General features: G+C 38.4%; 1 protein-coding gene and 1 long non-coding RNA gene across 4 annotated transcripts in view; one reads left to right on the plus strand and one right to left on the minus strand.

Moving 5' to 3' along the window:
- CNTN5 (contactin 5) overlaps positions 1–21,808 on the minus strand; it is a 673,487-nt gene that overhangs the window by 215,020 nt on the left and 436,659 nt on the right. The gene's annotated exons all lie outside the window — the stretch shown is intronic.
- Positions 10,009–21,808, plus strand: part of LOC121232448 — a 77,224-nt gene continuing 65,424 nt past the window's right edge. The window contains exon 1 of the long non-coding RNA XR_005930897.1: positions 10,009–10,059. This is a non-coding gene — a long non-coding RNA (uncharacterized LOC121232448). The remainder of the gene's footprint in view (positions 10,060–21,808) is intronic.

Genomic DNA, 21,808 nt, shown 5'->3' on the forward strand with positions numbered 1-21,808 from the left:
ATGTAGGTAGTGAATATAAGCCTATTGCTTTTACAAGGATTTGAATTAAACACTTGCTGAAGATGCAAGGTGGTCTATAACAACCTCTGAGAGATGGCACAAATTAATGTTCTGAAGTTTGGAAATAACTATTATAGAAAAAAACCCCAAACACCTATAATTGCAGATTCAAGAGGCCAAAGGCAAAGGAAGTAAATACAATGTAAAATAACGTGACAATGGAAAATAATGTAATACAGTGACCTCTCATCAGAGAACAGGAAGTTTAGTTCCAAGTTTAGTTTGAAAATGATTAATCTTAATACAACACAAATAAAGTCCATCAGCAGAGCAAACACAACAGAGCAGAACATATTCACTGAAAATAAAACTACACCCATTTATGCAAAAAAATTAATTTTTTGTTCATTAGTTTGACATTACTTTTGTTTATCCCAGCCTTGATTTAGGTCCATTGTTTTCTAATTAACTTAATGGTTGTGTTCTTAGTCACTGGGATCACTGGGAAAATAAATGAAATTGTTAACAGTTTTTCGTAAGTGTCATTTTGTCTTTTTATATTACTTCAGTGAAATTCTCCAGAAGACTTGTGAACATTTCCTGAAGCATTTTGTAGGCAAAGACAATGACTGGTCAGTCTTGTTAGATCTTATAGACACTGCCTTTCAGTAGAGCTGGCATAGATGCTCACAGCACAGTGCCTGTAGAGAAGGCATGTCCAATACATCAGCTATGAAGGGAATGCAAACTCTGTTTGCTTCCAGCAGACTTCTGAATAGCTGTTTGGTAAAATAGCTGTTGTCCTGCCTTTTTTCTTATATAATGTGAAATGTAATCTCCAGAATCATTAAGTTTATGTAATCTTTGGGGAAAAAGGAAAAAAAAAAAAAGTGTTTAAATATTTAAATAGATTTTGGTTAAAAGCAAGTGTCTATTGCTCAACTAGCCTCATCCTAAGCATCCACCTTAATGTATCTCAGGTATGAAAAGTCTCAGTGAAGGTTCACAGATCCTACCGTGTCCTTGTTTTTTATCTTTAAGTGTAAATAAGAAAAAGCAAAAAAGTTATGTGTTAGAGGATATACATATGTATGTATCTGAGCAGATATTCCAAGGTTGTTTTGTACTGAGAGTCTACACTTGTCAATTATATCAATGACGAGAGAATGCATACAGTTTTTGCAAGCATTCTGAGAAGAGCTCTAGTACACTTGCAGTGCGTAAGTGGTCAGCACACATCTTTACTATGGAATGATGGCTTGTCATTCAGAAAGCACACACAGAGTCCAACAACCTTGCAGGATTCCAAAACTAGGTTCTTTCCCGTTTGCTTATGAAATATGAATATTTTCATGTGTCAGCTGATTCCAGCAAGCTTTCATAAGAGTCTTAAAAATCTAAGTTTTCTACACATGAATTCTAGCCCATACATGGCCTCAAATTGCTTAGCTAGACATGGAAGGTCAAGCTTAGTATGTCTTCATATAAGAGAGAAAGGTTTCAAGTATGGCTCACAACAGCAAAAACTGGCAGAACAATGTAGGACATTCCTCTTTTCTCTGGAAGGAATGAGCAGGACATGCTCTGTAGTTGCAACTCACAATCATATGTTTAACATACAAATGCAAATTTGAAATGCAGTTTAACTACAGTGAACTAAAATATTTTCCATTTTCTTCATATTCTATCTTACAGCAAAGAAATTTGCCTACACTTTCTGTATAATGTGTGATTTTTTCCCCAAGGTATGCCTATTCTTACTGGTTGAATCACAGAAACAGTATCAGAAGGGGGACATTTGCAATTCCTTTGCAATTCTTAACACAAGTAACTTCTGAAAGAACGAATACAATAGACAAATACTATTTATTAGGTTCCCCTGTATGTTCTGTTATACCCCAAACCTTGTCTGTGGCATTAATCTGTTCTTTCATAAGTGAAGGATGGCATGTACAGGAGGAGATAGATCTGAATCTTATGATCCAGATGATATGTAACAATGATGGTCAGGTGCTAAGCAGGAGAGAACATGCTCTCCCTAGATGACAGACATCAAGGTTTAGAAGGGGAAAATCAGGAGGAATCTGACTACTTTTCATTTGAGCCTGGGTGTCTTCAATATCTCCACCGGTAAGCAGAGAGTTTGTGTCAAATCCATGAATGGAGTGGTGGAGCTGCTTTCATCTTTTGTCCCCCTACGAGGAATTGTGGCTGATGGAGGCAGAGCTTTCATTGCAATTTGACCTTCAAATGCCACAGTGCCACAAAACCAGATGACACAAGTCCCAGTTTGTAGCTGTTTCTTTCCTTTTGCATCATAGAAGCTTATAAATCTGTCTTTCATTTTTTCAGGGCACATGTAAAACCACTATTTTAAAACTAAAGCTGATATTTCTTGAGGATACTTTATGTCTTCTACCCATTAACTATACATTCAGCCAAATTCTATGAACCTGAAAAGACAGCTTGTCATTTAGATACTCTGTAGACAGTACTGGGGGGAAAAATTCCTTACTGTTCTCATGTTTTATTTTGACTTTTTCCCCTAAACAAGCATCAGTTGCTGAAATTCCTAAACTAACAGTAAACCCCCCTTAGTAATAAGTTCAAAAATCTAAAGCTAGATGTTTAATATCCTGTTTTATGTTCTTCCTACTGTGAGGGACTCAAGACATCCTTAAATGAATTTTCTATATTTAAATCAATACAAAGAGGTGGGTTTTTTTCTTCCAGTTTCTCTTTGTAATCCAAATTGGTGTCCAAGGGCTTTCTGTCAGTCCTGTCTCTCAGAACATGGAAATACATGCCTTTGCTTGCCTTCTGAATAAACTGAAAATACTGCTTTTCACAGCCCTACCCTGCAGTAAATTTCACTTAAGTGCAACAATATAGACATGTGGTGCTTATTGCAATACCAAAGTCAAAATTATTTAACAGATGGAGGGACATATAGAAGCTGGAAGTCAGAGAGATCATAGGATCAGAGGATAGGTAATTCAGAGGGGAGGGGACCTCAGGAGGTTGCTGGTCCAATCACCTGTTTAAGCAAGGTTGTCCAGAGGGTTAGACTAAGTTGCTTGGAGCTTCATCTAGTTGGGTCTTGAAAACCTCCAAGGATGGACACTGCACAACCTTTCTGGGGAACATGTGCTACTGCCTAGCTGCCCTCATGGGGAAAATGTTTCTCCTTGTAAGTCTCACTCCAGTTTGTGCCTGTTTTCTCTTTTCCTCCTGGCAATCACCACTTTGAAAATCTGGATCCATCTCCATGTTAACGTCCCTATAGGCACTGGGGCAATGCTGTTAGCTCCCATGAAGCTGTCTCTGCTCCAGGATGAACCAACCCAGCTCCCCCAGTCTGCCCTCAAGTGCTCCAGCCCCCGCCACTTTGGTGAATCCCCCCTGAACTCCATCTGGTTTATCAATGTTTTTTCTCTACTGGTGAGCCTGAAACTGGACACAGTATCAACTTGTCATCCCAAGGAATAAATGGATCTCATCAGCAGTGACTGTTTTCTGCTAAGTGTCTGAGTCCTTAATTTTGATCTCTTAAACTTGACCCTATTACTGCTGTAATTACTTAAAGAACTTTTAAAATAATTTGAAATTATTATTAAAATAATTGAAATAGAAGTACTTCCTTGCCTCAATACTTATAAAGAGGCTGCAATTTAGGTACTGTGACAGTCAGTCAGAATCTCTTAGTGCTAAAAGCATGATCCTCTACAACTTGAGCAAATGGGCACCCTTTAATGTTGGCAAATATAAGGATCTCAGGGGACAGCTGTGACATTCAACACACTCTGGTGACAAGTTTCATTTCTATCAGACAAATTATCTAATATAGTCACTGCGTGGTCCCTGTTAGAGGCAGGAAGACACTATTTATCTTTGTAAGTTTAGATTTTTCTCTCATTTACATCAGTGAGGATTTTATCAATATTATCCCCTCACAAATCATGCTTTGAGTAGTCCATTTATTTTGTTGTCATGTTTTTCTCTAAATCCTTTCTGAGCATTCAACTCTTTCTCCTGAATTAGTACCAAGAAATTAGAAACCCCAGGTGTAGTAATACCAGAACAACATAGGCCCTCCATATGAACTGTCTTTCTAAAAAGGTTCTGACAGTTCAATAAGTAATTACATTAAGTCCTTTATGTACCAGATCTTTATTAGCTGATTCTCTCATATACTTTGTGTCACTGAAATAAATGGAGTTATGCAAATATAACCCCACATGCAGATCAGTTTCCTTGTGCCTTTGTTATCTAAATAGGCAAAGCCCAGAGGCACAGAAGGTTAACTTGGGATATAAATATTTTCCAACAGCTTATTATTGTGTAAAGCACAGTGTATAAGATAGACAAAAATGTATTTAATGAAAAGCGCTGGTGATAAAGAAAATAAACTACAATTATTAATCTGTTGAAACTGTAGATGAAAGGGGTCAAATTAATCTCTTATATCATTCCATTAACTTCACAGAGTATCACAAAGGGTAAATTTAACAATTGTATATTCAGCTGAGAACTGAATGGTATCTTTTTTATCACTTTGTGACTCTACTTTTGTGTCAGAATCAGTATTACTGAAGAGCAGCAAGAGAGTGTAAAACACCCATTTGTGAATAATGCACGTATATGCAATGCTTATAATGGGAAAAATATTTTCAGAGAATAATAATTAAAAAAAAAAAATACCTTCTGGGTTTTAAACCTGAGTGCCAGCCAACCAAGTTATTGTGAAGGGACTTAGCTGATCACCAGTAGCTGAAGTCTGTCCAGAGTCCGCTGCTGTTTTTAAACCCACATAAAGTGAACCTTGCTTTTTACAGTATGCAATGTATAGAAACAAGTAGGCCTACAATACACACAGGTTTTGTGCAGGGGGCTTCAAAACGTTTTTATGGGCATCCTGGCTGGAGACCAGTTCTTCATTTTCCATTGTGTAGAATTACACTAACAGGAAGATCATAAGTCATTCTGTGAAATAACTTGTTTGTGTATTCAATCACTCTCTCACTAAAAACAGTACTTAAAATATGTGGGTATGTAAAGGTATGCAATCAGCATTAGCACTACAGAGGAAAACAGCTCAGGAGCTGCTGCTCTGCACAGTATGCGCCTGTGAGTCACAGCAGCTCCAGGTTTTGACCACTCTCGGAAGCTGGAAATGCAGAAGAGCTTTGCTTTGTACAGAAACATAACTCTAGCTTCTCTCTGCACATGGCAACACCTTCCATACCTGCACACTCACAAAAATAACCCACCACCAACCAGTATCTTCCATCCACCTTGGAAAGAGGAATTATACCCACATTTTTCCCTGGCTTTGACCACTGTATGTGTGTGTGCAATTATCAGAGGGAGCTCAAGTCATTTCCATCTTTTATTGTTTCATGAAGAGAAAAATGACAGCTTATGTTGCAGCCAGATCTTTTGCATTGTTTTTCTGTTTGAAGTGCAGTAGGTATGGACAGCCAAATGTGAGTCACACATATCCAGCCTACTATTCATAGCAAATTAATTTGAATTCAGACTTGGAACTGGAGTCTGATTTTGGCTGAGAAACTTTTCCTTTCTCCTCCATAAAACTGTCATAGAATAATTTAGGTTGGAAGGGACCTGTGGAGACCATTTACAACCTTCTGCTAAAGGCTGGACCAGCTTTGATCAGGCTGCCCTGTCTGATCAAGTTCTGAGTCTCTCCAAGAAACCTCTCTCCCAGAAGAGCAGAGTCAGCAAACTGCCTCTTGAGGCCAGACAATTTAGGACTAAAATATAGGGAAAATAAAAATATATTACTAATAATTTTGGTTACATTAATGGCCACTTACTTCATGTCTAAAAGCCTGAATTTGTTTTTTATGGTTAGACATGGCAAGGTTAGTACAATGACTGTCACAGAGAATAAATCAGGTACTTCTTATGTAGTTGACCAGAGAAGAGAAAATCTGCAAAAGTAAATTTCAGAGATCCCATGAGTAAAAAGATGGTATGTCAAAGCCAAGCAGCTAATCAGACTACATACCCTAAGGTATACCAATAAATCTAGTTGTCATGAGTGCTCCTAATGAAGGACCATTTGTGAAAGTTTTACCTTTACTGTCTTCAGCTAGTACTCAGCAAGTGAGTAACTGCCATGTTGCTCCCAACAGAAAATGCAAGAGAGTCAAAAATATAGAATGCAATTTTTAAACATCTCTAGGTACATTAAGAAGTGATAAATACAGAAATGACCATTGCAATCATTTACTGTAGCTCCTGTGTAGCATGAACTATAGAATTTCTCTAAATTAATTGGTGTTTAAAATAGAAAAGTCTTCCAGAAAAAAAAAAAAAGAAGAAAAAAAGAAAATTTGCACTACTTTCCTAGCCAAGTTCTTCCAGTAGTTATTTTTCTCCTTGTGAAGCTGCAGTTTATTCCCAATAAAAAAAAAAAAATTACCTTTAATTTTCAAATGCTGAATTTTGTTACTGCTTTACCTGCTAGATTGTGTTTTAAATGTCTATGTATCAGTGCATCAGTAACCTTCCTTTGTAGAGCTAAACAAATCAGATTTCATCAGAACAAATTCTGGTTTTCTACTCAGTCCTCCAAATCCTCTCCCATTCATCAACATACTTGTAAACTTGTAGGCTCCAGAAGAGGCAAGGTGGAGAAGAAGATCAGGAATCTTCATACTGTCAGTATGGAAAGAATAACCTTGATTTTTGATTAAAAGCTCCAATAAAATGGAAGCTGGAATAACTCAAAATAGTCATTCCCTTAGATGAGAAGTGCCATGGCCAAGGAGAGGCACACTGCCACCAGGGCTGACCCACAGGGTAATGTGATCCATGAAGGAGCAACACAGGAAGCATTGTACCACATCCTGAAGCTAATGAGTGCCAATAATACAAGACCCCTTTCATCCTATTAGGCAAAGGAGCTCAAAAATCCTGACCCTGCTAAGTCTCAGATGGGAAATCCTACAGCTAGACAGAGAAAAGAAAATAAACTGCTGCTGAAAACTTACAACACATTTTTTCTCGTGAACAGTTTTTTGTTGTTTTGTTTTTTTTTTTTAAACCAAAGATGCTCTATGTGAGCAATTGAACTCCATGGGAAGATGTGCGCTCTGGTAACAAGGTATTTGTCAACTTCATGCAAGGTAGCAGAAGCTATGTGTCAGTCCAGTTCCTTGGTAATCTCTACAGTTTTCCAGCAGACTTAGGAAAAGCAGTTGTGATGACAGGCACAGAGTAAGCAGACTGATGTTTAGCAGGAATAGGTGGATTTTTCTTAATATTCCTCTCAGAGAAATAGAAAGAAGGCCTTGCATCCACTAATTCTTGGGACATTTCTAATATTACTGTCATTAAGATCTTCATAAGAATTGCAGCTTTTTAAGTCATCTAGCTGAACCTGGCAGGAGACAGCCTACTAAATTCAACATTCTACATTTGTTCTGAAGTCTAGATTCTAAAAGAATCAAGGATTTATTTTCTGATAGCAAAGAAGTTTGTGGACAATTTTATGTAGGAGGAACCAGTCCCTTGAAAGTTCAGAGTAACCTCAAGATGCAATCGCTAATAATTTCTTACAACTTTCACTTGTGAATTTCTTGAGGAGGACAAATCATTTAAGATTTAAATCTTAAGATTCAAAGCAAATTTGAAGGCTAACAGTAGGCAATTACTATTACAAGACTTTGTACATTCTGTGGTTCAAATCTCCCTCACATTATATGTTCTTCTACCAAAAGATCTTGATTGTGCTTCTCAGCCTTGGAATCTGCCCCTATTATCTGGCTCAGCTGTTGCTTTATAAAACCTTGGGCAAATGTGGTCCAAGGGACAGAGCAGGGACAGTCAATAGCATAAAGAGATGGCAAATAAACCAGTCCTATATAGACTGGCACTAAGTACAAAAGTCTGGAAATAAGTTTAAAATCTATACCTATGTGCAGACGTATATATATATGTACATGTGTGTGTCTATTCATAGTTATCAGCTAGATAAATATAAAGCATATAATTGTATTTTAAATACACATGTATGCATATATACAGCTTTTGTGACATTTATTTAGTTGATTAGCAACAATCTCAACAGGGAGACTGTTCACACTGATCTGAGCTCACACTTTGAGATCCAGACCCACATGCATACAACATGATGAAGAAAAGAAATGCAGTAAACTGTCGATTTTAAGCTATCTAATAACTTATAGCAGAGCTGAAAAAGTTACACCATTGTACAAACATCTGTTACAGGTAGGCTAAAAAATCTGAGTTCAGACTCCGAGGAGCTGCAGGGAAGAGAATAAAATGATACGTGTGCTATACTTACTACAGAGAGATAAATTATCAGGTGCTTTTGTTCTTTTAAGGAAGAATTTGTGAGATATAGAGCTCAAGATTGGGGAAAAGAAATCCACTGGTATAAACCCAGGAAACATTAAGTTGTGTAAATTCATGCAAATGGAATGAGGGTTCACACTCCTTATGATTAGTAGAGTTTTCTTTCTCACGATAGTTATGACAATAAGGCATAGTAGTTCAGGATGAAAGGAAAATCATTGCAAAATACATTAAGAGACTACCTAGTGTTACTTTAATGTTCCAAATACTGCTATATTTATTTAATACTTGGGGAAAAGTGCAGTATGAACTGATACTGCTTGAAAGAATGAACAGCTGAGAAGTATATAAGAATAGTGTTTTTGCTGTTAATTGGGGTTATTAGAAACATTTTTGCCTCAAGCTTCCTTTAATATTTTCTGGTGCTTCTGAATATGAATAGAAAGAGTGATAGAAGAGGTGGGAAAGAATCATAATGTGGTGAAGAAATGATGCAACTTTTTTCTCTCTAGTCATATTTGTAAGGGTATGTTGAATGAGAGTGTCTGCTTCTTTAAAGGTATCTGCTCAAGGACCTTTTTCAATGCAAAAGGGATAATAAGAAAAGGAGCAAGCCATAAGCAGAACATACAGGGCAGTGATAAAAACCAAACCTGGTCAGTCACACTAATTGATGAGGGCAAGTGAGATTTTGAGAACATTTATTCCAGCAAGGTTATCTGACGGGGCCCTTGTCAACTAGGAAAGGAAAGGAAGAGGGGGAAACCAGAAACAACATCTACAGAGACACAGACCTGACCAAACAAATGTGGAGACAAAGACAAGAAACAAACCTCACCAGTTACACTAATTGATGGGCTATCAAGAAACCACAGGCATCACTTCCAGGAAGATCAACCTGGACTTTGCAACTGATAAGATTGTAAATCATGGGGACCCAGACAGGGAGGGGTGCGGGAATAGATAGAGCTGTACAAACCCATGGGGAGCGTGCAGGGGAATGGGGAACAGGGAGGAACAAAGAGGAAGCAGACAGAAAAGGCTGTAAAAGGGGTTGGTCACACATAAACTGGGGCTGGTCAATACGCTTCTGTGGTAGAGCCCGGCGTCTGATCACTGCAGTCTCTCCTATCTTCATATAGCCTCTTATCAAACTATTTCTTAACTATCCCTGCATAATCTCATGCTCTCTAATGCATATGTGTGCTGCAAGGACTAAGTGCCAGCTACTGGTGAGACCTCTGTGTGTGTGAGTAAAAAGTGGTGCCAGCTACTGGAGCCACTGGCGTCTTTAACCTCCAACCACTGAGGCGGCAATGGTGTGTGTTCCCAAAACCAGCTACTGGGAGGACTGGGGTGTGTGGGGTGAGTGAGGAGCTCTGCGCTGGCGGCTGGAGTTGGACCGTGGGTCACAGCCCATGTCCCTGGTGCCAGCTCCTAGGGGGCCAATTGTCTGTATCTTCCTCAGACCTGGTGTGCATGGGGTGTGCACGTGTACTCACTAGCAAAATTCAAGCTGGACTAGTCGGGTCCTGACTGGGGTATCAGGCGGGCAAGAGGTCTGTCCTGGTTTGCCCAGGGGGATGTGTGAATGGGCGGTGCCTGAGGGATGAGTGTATGAGTGCTGCATGTTTGCCAGCAAGCATCAAACTGAACCAGATAGCTAGTACTGGACCTATGAAGTGGGAAAGGGGGCCTGGGATCTGGGCAGGGGTGGCGGGTGGACAGAGAGGCCAAGCTGGTTCTGAGGGGGTCTGAAAATGTGAGTGTGCTTGTGAACCTGGAGAATGTCGTGTGTGTGCCTGCACTAGTGAACTTCTATCTCTATCAGCTGAAAAGAAGGAGGAGACTTGCCTGTCTCTTTGTTTTATGTGAGTCCTGTGTGTAAGTGCTGTTGAAGGCAGCATTTTGTCTGTGGCAATCTGTGTGACCAGCTGTGTCCGTGTCCGGTGTGTGTCTGGGCACCAGGCTGGGCTCCAGCAGCCAGGAAGGAAGGGCCTGGGCTGGAGTGGCCGGAGGAGGCAGCTGCATTCTTAACATCCCTTAACAGAATTCTTCTCTCTATTCCTACTTTTGATACCAAAAATAGGAATAGGATTGCATTTTTGCATAAAAACAGGCAAACATAGAAAGGAAGCCTACAGAGGGTGGAAGCAAGGACAGGTAGCCTCGAAGGAATACAGAAAAATTGTCCGAGCAGCTAGGGATCAGGTTAGGAAAGCTAAAGTCCTGATAGAATTAAATCTGGCCAGGGACATCCAGGGCAATAAGAAAAGCTGCTGTAGGTACAGCAGTGATAAAAGGAAGACTAGGGAAAATGTGGGCCCTCTCCGGAAGGATATGGGAGAACTGCTTACCTGGGACATGGAGAAGGTTGAGGTACTCAACAACTTTATTGCCTCAGTCTTCACTGGCAAGTCCTCCAGCCACACCACCCAAGTCACAGAAGGCAAAGGCAGGGACTGCCTGGGAGAATGAAGAACTGCCCACTGTAGGAGAAGATCAGGTTCAAGACCATCTAAGGAACCTGAAGTTCCAGAAGTCCATGGGACCTGATGAGATGCATCTGCAGGTCCTGAGGGAATTGGCAGATGAAGTAGCTAAGTCACTATCCATCATATCTGAGAATCTGTGGCAGTCTGGGAAGTTCCCACAGACTGGAAAAGGGGAAACATAATCCCCATTTTTAAAAAGGGAAAAAAGGAAGACCTGGGGAAATACAAGCCAGTCACTCACCTCTGTGCCCAGCAAGATCATGGAGCAGATCCTCCTGGAAACTATGCTAGGGCACATGGAAAATAAGGAGGTGACTGGTGACAGCCAACATGGCTTCACTAAGGGCAAATCATGCCTGATAAAGCTGGTGGCCTTCCATGATGGGGTTACAGCACTGGTGGATAAGGGAAGAGCAATGGACGTCAGGTACCTGGACTTGTGCAAAATGTTCTTCAGGGGTCACTGTTGGGACTGGCACTGTTTAACATCTTTGTCGGCAACATGGACAGTGGGATTGAGTGCACCCTCAGCAAGTTTGCTGACAACACCAAGCTGTGTGGTGCGGTTGACACGCTGGAGGGAAGGGATGCCATCCAGAGGGACCTTGACAGGCTTGAGAGGTGGGCCCATGTGAACCTCATGAAGTTCAACAAGGCCAAGTGCAAGGTCCTGCACATGGGTCGGGGCAATCCCAAGCACAAACACAGGCTGGGTGATGAGTGGATTGAGAGCAGCCCTGAGGAGAAGGGCTTGGGGGTATTGGTGGATGAAAAACTGAATATGAGTCAGCAATGTGCGTCTGCGGCCCAGAAAGCCAGTCACATTCTGGGCTGCATCAAAAGAAGTGTGGCTAGCAGGTCAAGGGAGGTGATTCTACCCATCTGCTCTGCTCTCCTGAGACCCCACCTGGAGTACTGCGTTCAGCTCTGGGGCCCCCAAGTAAGAAAGCCATGGACCTGTTGGAGTGAGTCCAGAGCAGGGTCATGAAGATGGTCAGAGGGCTGGAGCACCTCTCCTGTGAAGACAGGCTGAGAGAGTTGGGGTTGTTCAGCCTGGAGAACAGAAGGTTCTGGAGAACAGAAGGTGTCTCTGGGGACACCTTATAATAGCCTTCCAGTACCTAAAGGAGGCCTACAGGAAAGCTGGAGAGGGACTTTTTACAAGGGCATGTAGTGATAGGACAAGGGGTAATGGCTTTAAACTGAAAGAGGGTAGATTTAGACTAGACATTAATAGTAAACTGTTTATTGTGAGGGTGGTGAGGCACTGGAACAGGTTGTCCAGAGAAGTTGTGGATGCCCCATCTCTGGCAGTGTTCAAGGCCAGGTTGGATGGGGCTTTGAGCAACCTGGTCTAGTGGAAGGTGTCCCTGCCCATGGCAGGGGGGTTGGAACTAGATGATCTTTAAGATCCCTTCCAACTGAAACCATTCTTTGATTCTATGATTGTAAATCAAACACTGAAGCTTGTAAACCTTTTATTATAGCCCTTTTTCAAAATGCCTGTGCTTAATGTAAGAAAGGTATTTCTGCTTCCAGCAATTTGTGCTATCAGAGAGGTACAAACTGTGAATGTAATGTTACTCCCTGTAGGTACTTCACTTGTAGGCTATATCTATAAAATATAGAAAAAGTACCATTTTTGTAATTACTTCAAACTTAATTTCAGGTATCATATCATGTAAATCTTTCCCAGCCTGAGTGTTTATTCACAAACCAATGTGCACATCAGATAATTTATGTGAAGTCAGTGAATGAGACCCTTCTAATGGCAAAACAACCCATGGATACAAATTCCAGATTGCATATCCCATCGATGTGATAACACAGATCACATTGAGATGTGAGATGCTCACCAATGATTTAGTTTGGGAACCAAGTCTCAGGATGTTGCCTGTTGGCTTCTATCTTGAAAATCAGTGTCACTGGTTTCAGCTGTCTTCTTCGCACAGAGACAATAATAATTACCACTGAAGAGAGTGAAATGTCTTTAATATATAAATTACCTGTGTTTAAATATCTGCCTATTTATTTATTTTTACCAGAATATTCCCAGGAATTTGTGTCAGCAACTGACTCAAAAAAAAAAAAATCAAATTAAGAGAATGGGGATGTACAGGTAACCATAGTGAGAAGATATTTGGAAAAGCTTTTTCAAAAAGCCACATTACTGATGGAAAACAGTTTCTGTGATATCTGTTTTCCCCTTCTTAAGTTCTACAGCACTATTTTATCTATTTTACCCTCACTGTTTTATGAGAATGTGCTTTCCAGCTACTTTGGGACATTGTTGTAGCACTGGCCCTGTGTGCCGCTATGGTGGTGCTCACAATAAGCAGTATATCAAAACCTCACGAGTTTGGAGCTCACAAACTGTTAATTCCCCAAAAGGTGACGCAATTTGCCAAACAAAATGACCGCCTGATTGCACTAACTCCTGTATAAATATTTCATCTCAGTATTAAGGTAGATTTGAGAAAAAAACAGAAGCAGAATCCTCTGGAATCTAAAACATTTGCAAAATGAAGACTTATCTTCCAGCATATTGTAGCACTGACCTAGTTTGCGTGCATTTTCATAGCAACAACAGGCATATCATTAGTCTTTGCTTAAAAGATATCAATCATAATTGCAATCTGGAAACAGTATCTGCTAAAGTGGGTGAAAGCATTTTAAGACCATTAATAGTGAAAGCATGGAGCTGTGTGACAGACATCATTTACAGATTTTTCAGCTGCTAAATCACAAACAGTATTTCTTGCTTTTAGAAAGTGTTTGGTTCGCGTTTTTTACATCAGTGACTGATTTACTTGCCTTGACTGTTTTTCATTAACTGAGATAAGAATAAACAACAGCATATATGCAATGTACTAGAAAACCCATTATATTTCAGGATACTCAATAATATTAAAATAAAAAAAAAAAAGAATAAAATTGGCAGGCCTGACTAACCGAAGTAGTCTGTTGAACACTGCCTTCATTACACTTCAATACACTGTCACAGAGTGCTAGGCTCTAAATTAATAAAGTCTGAAGAATTCTTTGTAACTGATCTGGAAAGCTTGGCTATTTTAAAATAGAAAACATTATGTATTTTACTGATCTCTAAACATTTTTGTAGGAAGTGAAAGGACTGCAAAGCAAGCTTATTACATAGTGTTGCAAACAATTTATGGGGTGTACAAAACAACTGATATGAGGATTCATTATTATTATCAAATAAAATGTCTGCTAAAAAGATGAGAAGAGAAATTTTAGGCACTGGTATGTGTCTAAATGTATTACCTAGAAAAACACATGTACTCTCCAAAAAATAATCTTTCTAGTAGGGTTCTCTCCATCTTTCTCTGTATACCATGTAATTTCTTTACACAAACACTATGTTACTTTAGAAGATAATACATCACTGTTTTAAAAATGACTGATAGGAGGCCTACAGAAAAGATGAGGAGGGACTCTTTAACAGGGAGTATAGTGATAGGATGAGGGGTAATGGTTTCAAACTGAAAGAGGGTAGATTTAGACTAGATACTAGTAATAAACTCTTTACTGTGAGGGTGGTGAGGCACTGGCACAGGTTGCCCAGAAAAGTTGTGGCTGTCCCCTCCCTGGCAGTGTTCAAGGCCAGGTTGGATGGGGCTTTGAGCAACCTGGTCTAGTGGAAGGTGTCCCTGCCCATGGCAGGGGGGTTGGAACTGGATGATCTTTAAGGTCACTTCCAACTCAAACCATTCTATGACTCCATGATATGGTTGTATCAAGTCTTTAAAATACACAATTTTCATTATTCTTATTACCTCCATTCATAGAAACATAAAATACCTCAAGTTGGAAGGTACCCATAAGGATCATTGAGTCCAAATCCCAGGGTTTATTTTATTTGAATTTATTTTGGTAAACATTTTATTTAAATCAGATAAGGTACCTGTGATGCTATGAAAGTAAACATTTGGATTTCATTCCCTTTCCTTCAAGTTTGTACAAGTTTTATACATGCTTTAGATCTATGTCACTTAAAAATACTCATTTGTGTTTGCTCCCAAATAATGTGGGAATAATTTTATATGCTACTTTACTGTCTTTCTTAAAAGATCTTTGTAAAGCACGTTTCTTTTCACATTATTGATCTAATACAAAGTACATTTAAAACAGTCAGAGAATCCACAGATTTTGGGTCTGTATATTTTTTTCATTGTGTTTTCCATTTCTAATCTCTTTTACTCTACCTTCTTTTATGTAAATATTTTCCCCAGGGAAAAATATGTATACATGCTATGCTCACACATTTAGGAACATATATGAAAAAAAACACCAAATAAAGGTAAGCTTCTGGGCTGTGAGTAAGTCTCACTTTAGGTCTAGGTGCCTAGGCAGAACGTGCATGCCTTTGTCATTAGGTTGGTACACTGAACAAGGATGATTTATTGGCTGTGGATCAGGTAGTTTAAGAAGAAGCTGTATGGAAGAGCTTGGGATGGAAGAAAGGGAGGGAGTTTAGACAAAATAGCACTGCAACAGTGGCAGTTTCACTACAACTTCATCTGTGGCCTTACCTTCCTCATCAGATTATTTTCTTATAAGTCCACTTCAACAACTGAATAACTATAACAGAATATTAAGGACTTAGTGACATAGCTTTCAGAAAAAAATTGTAAGATCATTATAATGACATTTTAGTCTTGGTATTGTAAGTGTTTTGTAATTTTGCAAATTTATCGGTATGGAAATATTTTGTAAGAACAGTCTTATGCATAAAAATAGTCATTTAGGCTTTTTGTTTTGGCAATGCTAACTCAAGTTTTACCATGTCTAAGTACATATTACATATATATATGAATTGCATATATTTTTAGTATAATACAAAGCCAAACTTGAAGTACTCAAAATGCTGTGCTGAAAATTATTTTACTTTGCTATAATAGGATCTTCTTAACCAAGGTATAAAAACCAATTTGACATTATTAAAAAAACATATCTCACTGACTCCAAAGCATATTGCTTTGGAATTTTATTGTGAAAGAAATAATAAAAAAGATCAAATTTGTAGTAAAAAAATGTGAAGTGCTTAAATCTCCTGTGGAACTAGTATCCCAGTTTTTAAACCTCCTTTGTTCATATAGTACACAACCCTGTACATTTCAAAGAACTTTGACCAAAATATGCAGCAAAGATTTTTATCCTGAACACAATCCCAATGACTTAGAGTGAACTGCTGGTGACTGTGTTTTGCAGGATAAAGTACATAAAGGGTTAGCTCCTCTGTTGAGATTGCCACAAGGCAATCTCAAATTGAGAATACTTAGTGTCTTTTATTCAACTAGCTATGATTTTCTTGCCAATATTCCAGTTCAACTTTTACATTCACTGACAGATTTTATCTATGGTGCTTCCACTTTTTGTAGCAGATATGATTTTAATGATGTCACAACAGTTTTAAGAGTTAATTAAAAATTAAAAAGTGTGCAACTTCCCAATATCACATTAGTACACATTACCAGAACTTATATAACTAGCAGTGAAACAAAGAAAAATCTTAAAAGAGTTCTTATACATATTTGCAGTTTGTCATGGCTAGTGATGATCATAAATTAAGATTTTCTATATTTCTTATGCTCCAGTTTAGATGGAGGAATAGCTTTTCATTTGTAAACACTAAAGGAACATAGTAGGCAAGGACAGGAAATGGAGAAGACAGTAGCACAGTAAAATGGCAGTGGCACTCAGGGGATGTGACTGCATAAAAGCTGTCTTAAAATTTCAAAATCTTGCAGTCACCAACCAAAACACAGGTCACAATTAATCACTGCTATATTAATGAGGAGTGAGGGAGATGGTTCAGAACTCATAGTAAAGAAAATGTTGATAAATGGCACGTATTTAAGTAGAAATGCCTTTCCAGCCAGAAATTTATCCAAGGAGCACCTGTTTCTTTACAGTGTATTGTGCAGTAATGATTTAATAATTTAAAAGAGAAAGTACCAGCTCCTGAATTGTCAGTAGACCTTCCTACTTAACGTACTGTAACAGTTTGCCACTCAAAGCCTTGACCCACTTTGCTTATGAGAGCTAATGGAGTAGCAATTTAAGTTATTTATCCTGAAGATATATAGAATTTTTCTAATTAAAAAAATCCATTCTGCCAATGGATATTTGTGCTGTCAAGAAATCCACCCATTATTATAAACACAACAGGTAGCAACTACTGTGATTAAGATGGCCAACACTTTCCATTAGAAGATCCTGTTTCAGTTACTGCCAGTTTTAGTCAAAAAATAACTAAATGTTCATTTACTCTCTTAAGGGTGCAGAAGGTTATGGATGGAAAAAGCATGCTATAGAAGGTATTGAAGGAAACTGAGCTTAGGAGCCTGGAAATGGGAAACGTGAGATAGAGGACCTGCAGGCAATGAAACAAAATGAGCACATGGAGACTAAAAGAGAGCTAGAAAGATGTTACTATACTTTTTAGTCAAATAGATGCTTTCAGTAAGTAAGGAAACCACAAGTGGGATCAGCAGCCTAATTGAAAGTAAGAGAGAGATCAGAAACCAGATGCAGGATTGAGATATGACTGACATAAAGGCTTAGAAAAAGATTGGTCAGAGTGATGAATAGCAAAGTGATCAGTTCTGGCTCTGCTAAGCACTTGGGAAAAGCAGCTCCTCCTGAGCTCATGTACAGCTCCCCAAATTACTGGATATTTTACATTAATCTCTCATGTCTTAGTCTTCCATTTATGAAAAGGATATAGTAACAACTACTCACTTCACAGGGACATTGTAAAAATAAATGTATTAATGTTCATGAAGCACTTGGATGCTGTAATGATGAGCACAATAAAAAGCTTCTGAGGAAATTAATTTTGTGTTCAGTGTAGGTTTTGAATAGTCTGAATTAATGAAGGTGGGGGGGCTGTGCACTGAACAATAGAAAATAGAACACTGTTCAGTAAGTGAGCAGTAATTTTTCTGTGACCTGAAAGAGTCTAGGGGGTCTAAAGTAAAAAAGAAAAGTAATTGTGTGACAAATCTATATTGTAGGTCTCTTGCATGCAAGGAGAAATTCAGATTGCATAGACAACGATAAATCCCTCATCCCATAGCTTGAATGTTTGACCTTGCAACTCTAATAAAATTCAGTGTAATATTTAATGTGTAGTTAGACACCCAGTATGTAAGTTTCTGACTTAATGCATTGTCTTTTAATTGGTGTGGTGTATGGAGTGGGTAGGTGGGTGGGCTCAGGTTTTACATATTTATAGAATCCTGAGGGCATTTTTACATATTTCCATGCCTGATGAGATAGAGGGCTGAAATCTAATTAAAGGGTTTGTTTTGGGTTTTTTTATTGTTTAGCTGCGTGTGTGTTTGTATATGGAGACAGGTTACAATATGTTTTATGGACAGGATTTGCTCCTTTTTATATATGTACCATGTTCTACGAAACCAACTTCTGCTATCTGACTTTTAAAACCAGTACAGAAGAAATTATGAACTTCTGGGTCCTGGTGTGCAGACGTAACACATCTACACGATTTCAGACTATTTCTGAATTAAGAAATTCTTAAATTTCTGAATTTAAGACTATCATATTTGGGGACCTGACATTATCATCACATGGTGGTCATCAGAGGATGCTTTTGATGTTACCATTGTCACTGGTGAGAAATTATTCTTGGAGCTTGTTTTGATTTTATCCTCAAAATAATTACAAGAAATGTTATGCAAAATGACAATGATACTACCACGTTCATGACTTTGAGTGCAAAACATTACAAATAAAATGTATAATTATTACAGTTGAGAATACAACTTCTAAGTTGACAATACTTCTTATCTTTGTATCATGAGATAATTCAATTAATTTTGTCATTGTGCTCTGAACATTAGTGAAAATATCAAGAACAAAGGACAAATTGGCCCTGGAACTGCACACTGTTCTGAAGTTATATCACTGAAGTACTAAACTTTATTAAAAGAACTCATGCATGTGGTAGGAGCCTCAGCTTTTATCAACTAGTACGTTTTAAGTGAGGATTTCTTTTACCATTCTTGTCTTGTCCCATCCCCAGACTGAATGCATATCTTTCTGTTTCTCTACCTCATGCTTGATATGGAATCAGCTGTATAAGCTATTCTGTTCTATGGAAAGCCAAAGAAAGGCAACCATTGAATCTGGGGTCATATGTAGACTAACTTTAATTCTATCCCATCATCTTTTCTTAATAATTTTTATTAAGCTGGCTAAAAAGCTTATCTGTATTTCTTTTAATTTCATTTGTCAGTCTAACGCAGTTTGACTTCTGCTAATTCTCACTTTATCCATCTGTTTCACAACCTTCCAGATGTTGTTTTCTTTGATGATCAATCTCGTTCATTCTTTGTAGGCTTTTCTTAAACTTAATACTTCTTCTGCAGTGTTATTAACTCAGCTAGAACTCAACTCTTTCCTAGAAGTTCCCCCGCCTGAGTTCCAAAAGTATCAAAAGTGACTCCACTGCTTTTATATTCAGTGCTGTTCCTGACTAGGTCAGTTTAAATGCCCTGTCCACTTCCCTCTTCTTCCCTCCCAGCCTTGTGCTGCTCACTCCCTTGTGTTATCACAAGTATCTGTGCACCTGCATTTATGAATGGAAGAATAACTTGTCAGACAAGTTTCTCAACCAGATCAGGAGCCTGATCTGCTTCTCAGGAAAGCTAGGATACATCTGCGTCAGGGTAATGGAGGGAGCATAGTGAGAGCAGGAATGCCATGGCAGCATCACAAATACCATGCAAGAAATTTTGAGAAAAACTACACCTTTAATTTGAAAGAAGGTAGGGTACTGCTCACCACGATCTGCAACACCTGGAAGGCTGTAAGTAGAGAGATGACATGATAATTGCCAAAAGTCAATCTGAGTTAGAACTTGCAAAGGAAATTTAGAAAGTGTTTGGTCTTGGCACAGAATTCCCCTTCAGCCTTTTAAAATTTCCAGATTACTAAATATTAATGCTACTTTTAATTATTGTCATCTATATTTAAATGCCAAGACTAATGGTTCATTAGCATGATAGATTAGATTGTGAAAGATAGGTAAGTAGGTTATGGGCAGGTTAAACACCAGCCTTCCAGTCCTGCAGAGAAATGCACAATGCTAAAATGAGAAGTCAGTAGATGAACTATGCATCTTTAAATGATTGCTGTAATTACATTTCAAACTGTGTCTCCCTACATGACTGATTTCTATTAATGCTTCCACAGAACACAAAACATAAAATGTATTATTTAAAGTACATTTTCAGAGTTAAAGACTGAGCAGAACTTAAACCTCAGAATACTTTTTTGGCATCAAAACTTATGTAGCAATAAATGAACTTGACAAGATTAATAAATCTCATTTCCATTTGAATACTTTGAAATAATCATAACTTTTTTGGTGTTTGATGGATACGAGGATCAATGAGGTTGAAGTTATGCCTATGTGCAATTCAAATGGAATGAGATAATAAATGTTGCTCAATGGAGTACATCCAGAATTGATACCCTTTTCTGAAGGGAGTAACTTATTATAATGAGAATCAAATTTGCACTGTATTGATGTATAATCCCTAATTAGTGATCTGACCTCAACTTTGCAAGCTGCCTTCATTTTAATACTACCATGCAAAAAAGCAAATGCTTCTGGGTTGCTGCTTTAGAGCTGCCTTAGTTTTGGCTCTCAGCTTTGTCAAAATTCCCCTCTCAGGCTGATGTAATGTGTGATTTCACCACAGAAATGTCAAATGGATGAAGTGAAGGACACACAAAAAGTAACCAGCTTCTTTCAGGAGAACAAGCAAAGTCTAATATTTTTGCCACACAGAATACCTCTGGAACACAGTGCTGATTAGTACTGTCTTCTTATGTTCCTGAGTGCTACCCTACAGAAAGACTTCATGTGTAGCTGGGATTCTTCAGATTTAATCTCCTATCTTAAGATGTCTGTCCCAAGTATTTTGTAACTGAAACATCAAGATGCAGACTGAGAATTAAGGAAGGATGGACACAAATTAGACCAAAATTTAAGTAGCTTTGTTTAGTGCTTTTTAGCATTAAAATTTTTCATAATTTTCTTCAGATAGTAAAAGTCATAAAATTACCTTATTTCATACAACTATGGCATGTCTGATTCATATATTAAAGATGCAGTGTATGCATTTCCCCTAGTATGCTGAAGACTCTCGATTCAAGATACTCAGACTTTGCTTGTACTAGTATAGTGAAAAGTTTTAAGAAATACTCTCCTGCACTGGACTTTCATCACAGACACTGTCACAGCATTAGAAGTGCCCATGGGATTCTTAGGTGGGACCACAGCCTTCTCCAAGACAATTCTTGTCACATTTTGGGTGTTAGCAGGAGTGACTAGGGGCCATTCCCAAAAGACAGTTTAGAAGCTCTCCATGTCTTTGAAGATAAAAGAATTTAGAAGTATGGATGTGGACCTTTCCATATGATTTGTTCTCAGTGCTAGGGAATGTTTAATTTACTAGCATAGACAGAGAACCTTTTTTGGAAATGACAAGATACTGATTCAAGGCAGCAGAGAGAAGATAAAAAAGAATTTCCCTCCCCTCCTCTTGTCTTCAAGGAAAGAAAGCATTTGCTTTTGTAGATAGGAAAGAATTGGGTCTCCTCTGCTCTTTAAGTGATCTAATATAGGGGCAAGGCAGTTGGTCTTTAAATGTAGCAATGGAAAAATAGAAACTTACTGCAATTCTCAGCCAGCTTCAAAAGCAGAACTGGAGGGACAGAAATGTACATAGCAAGTCTACAAGAGCTCTTAGTTGGTGTCATGCTGTTATAGACAAGTCACTGTAGATGGTCAGGAGACCATCTCTGAAGACATGATGCATGCTTTGTGTGGAAGGGGAATTCCAGGAGACAAGGTGTATATTTTTTTTCCTGAAGCTTTCGGTGGATATCACTCCTGAATACAGTTGAAA

Source organism: Aquila chrysaetos, chromosome 19, assembly GCF_900496995.4.
Source record: "Aquila chrysaetos chrysaetos chromosome 19, bAquChr1.4, whole genome shotgun sequence".
In the NCBI taxonomy this organism is placed as follows: domain Eukaryota; kingdom Metazoa; phylum Chordata; class Aves; order Accipitriformes; family Accipitridae; genus Aquila; species Aquila chrysaetos.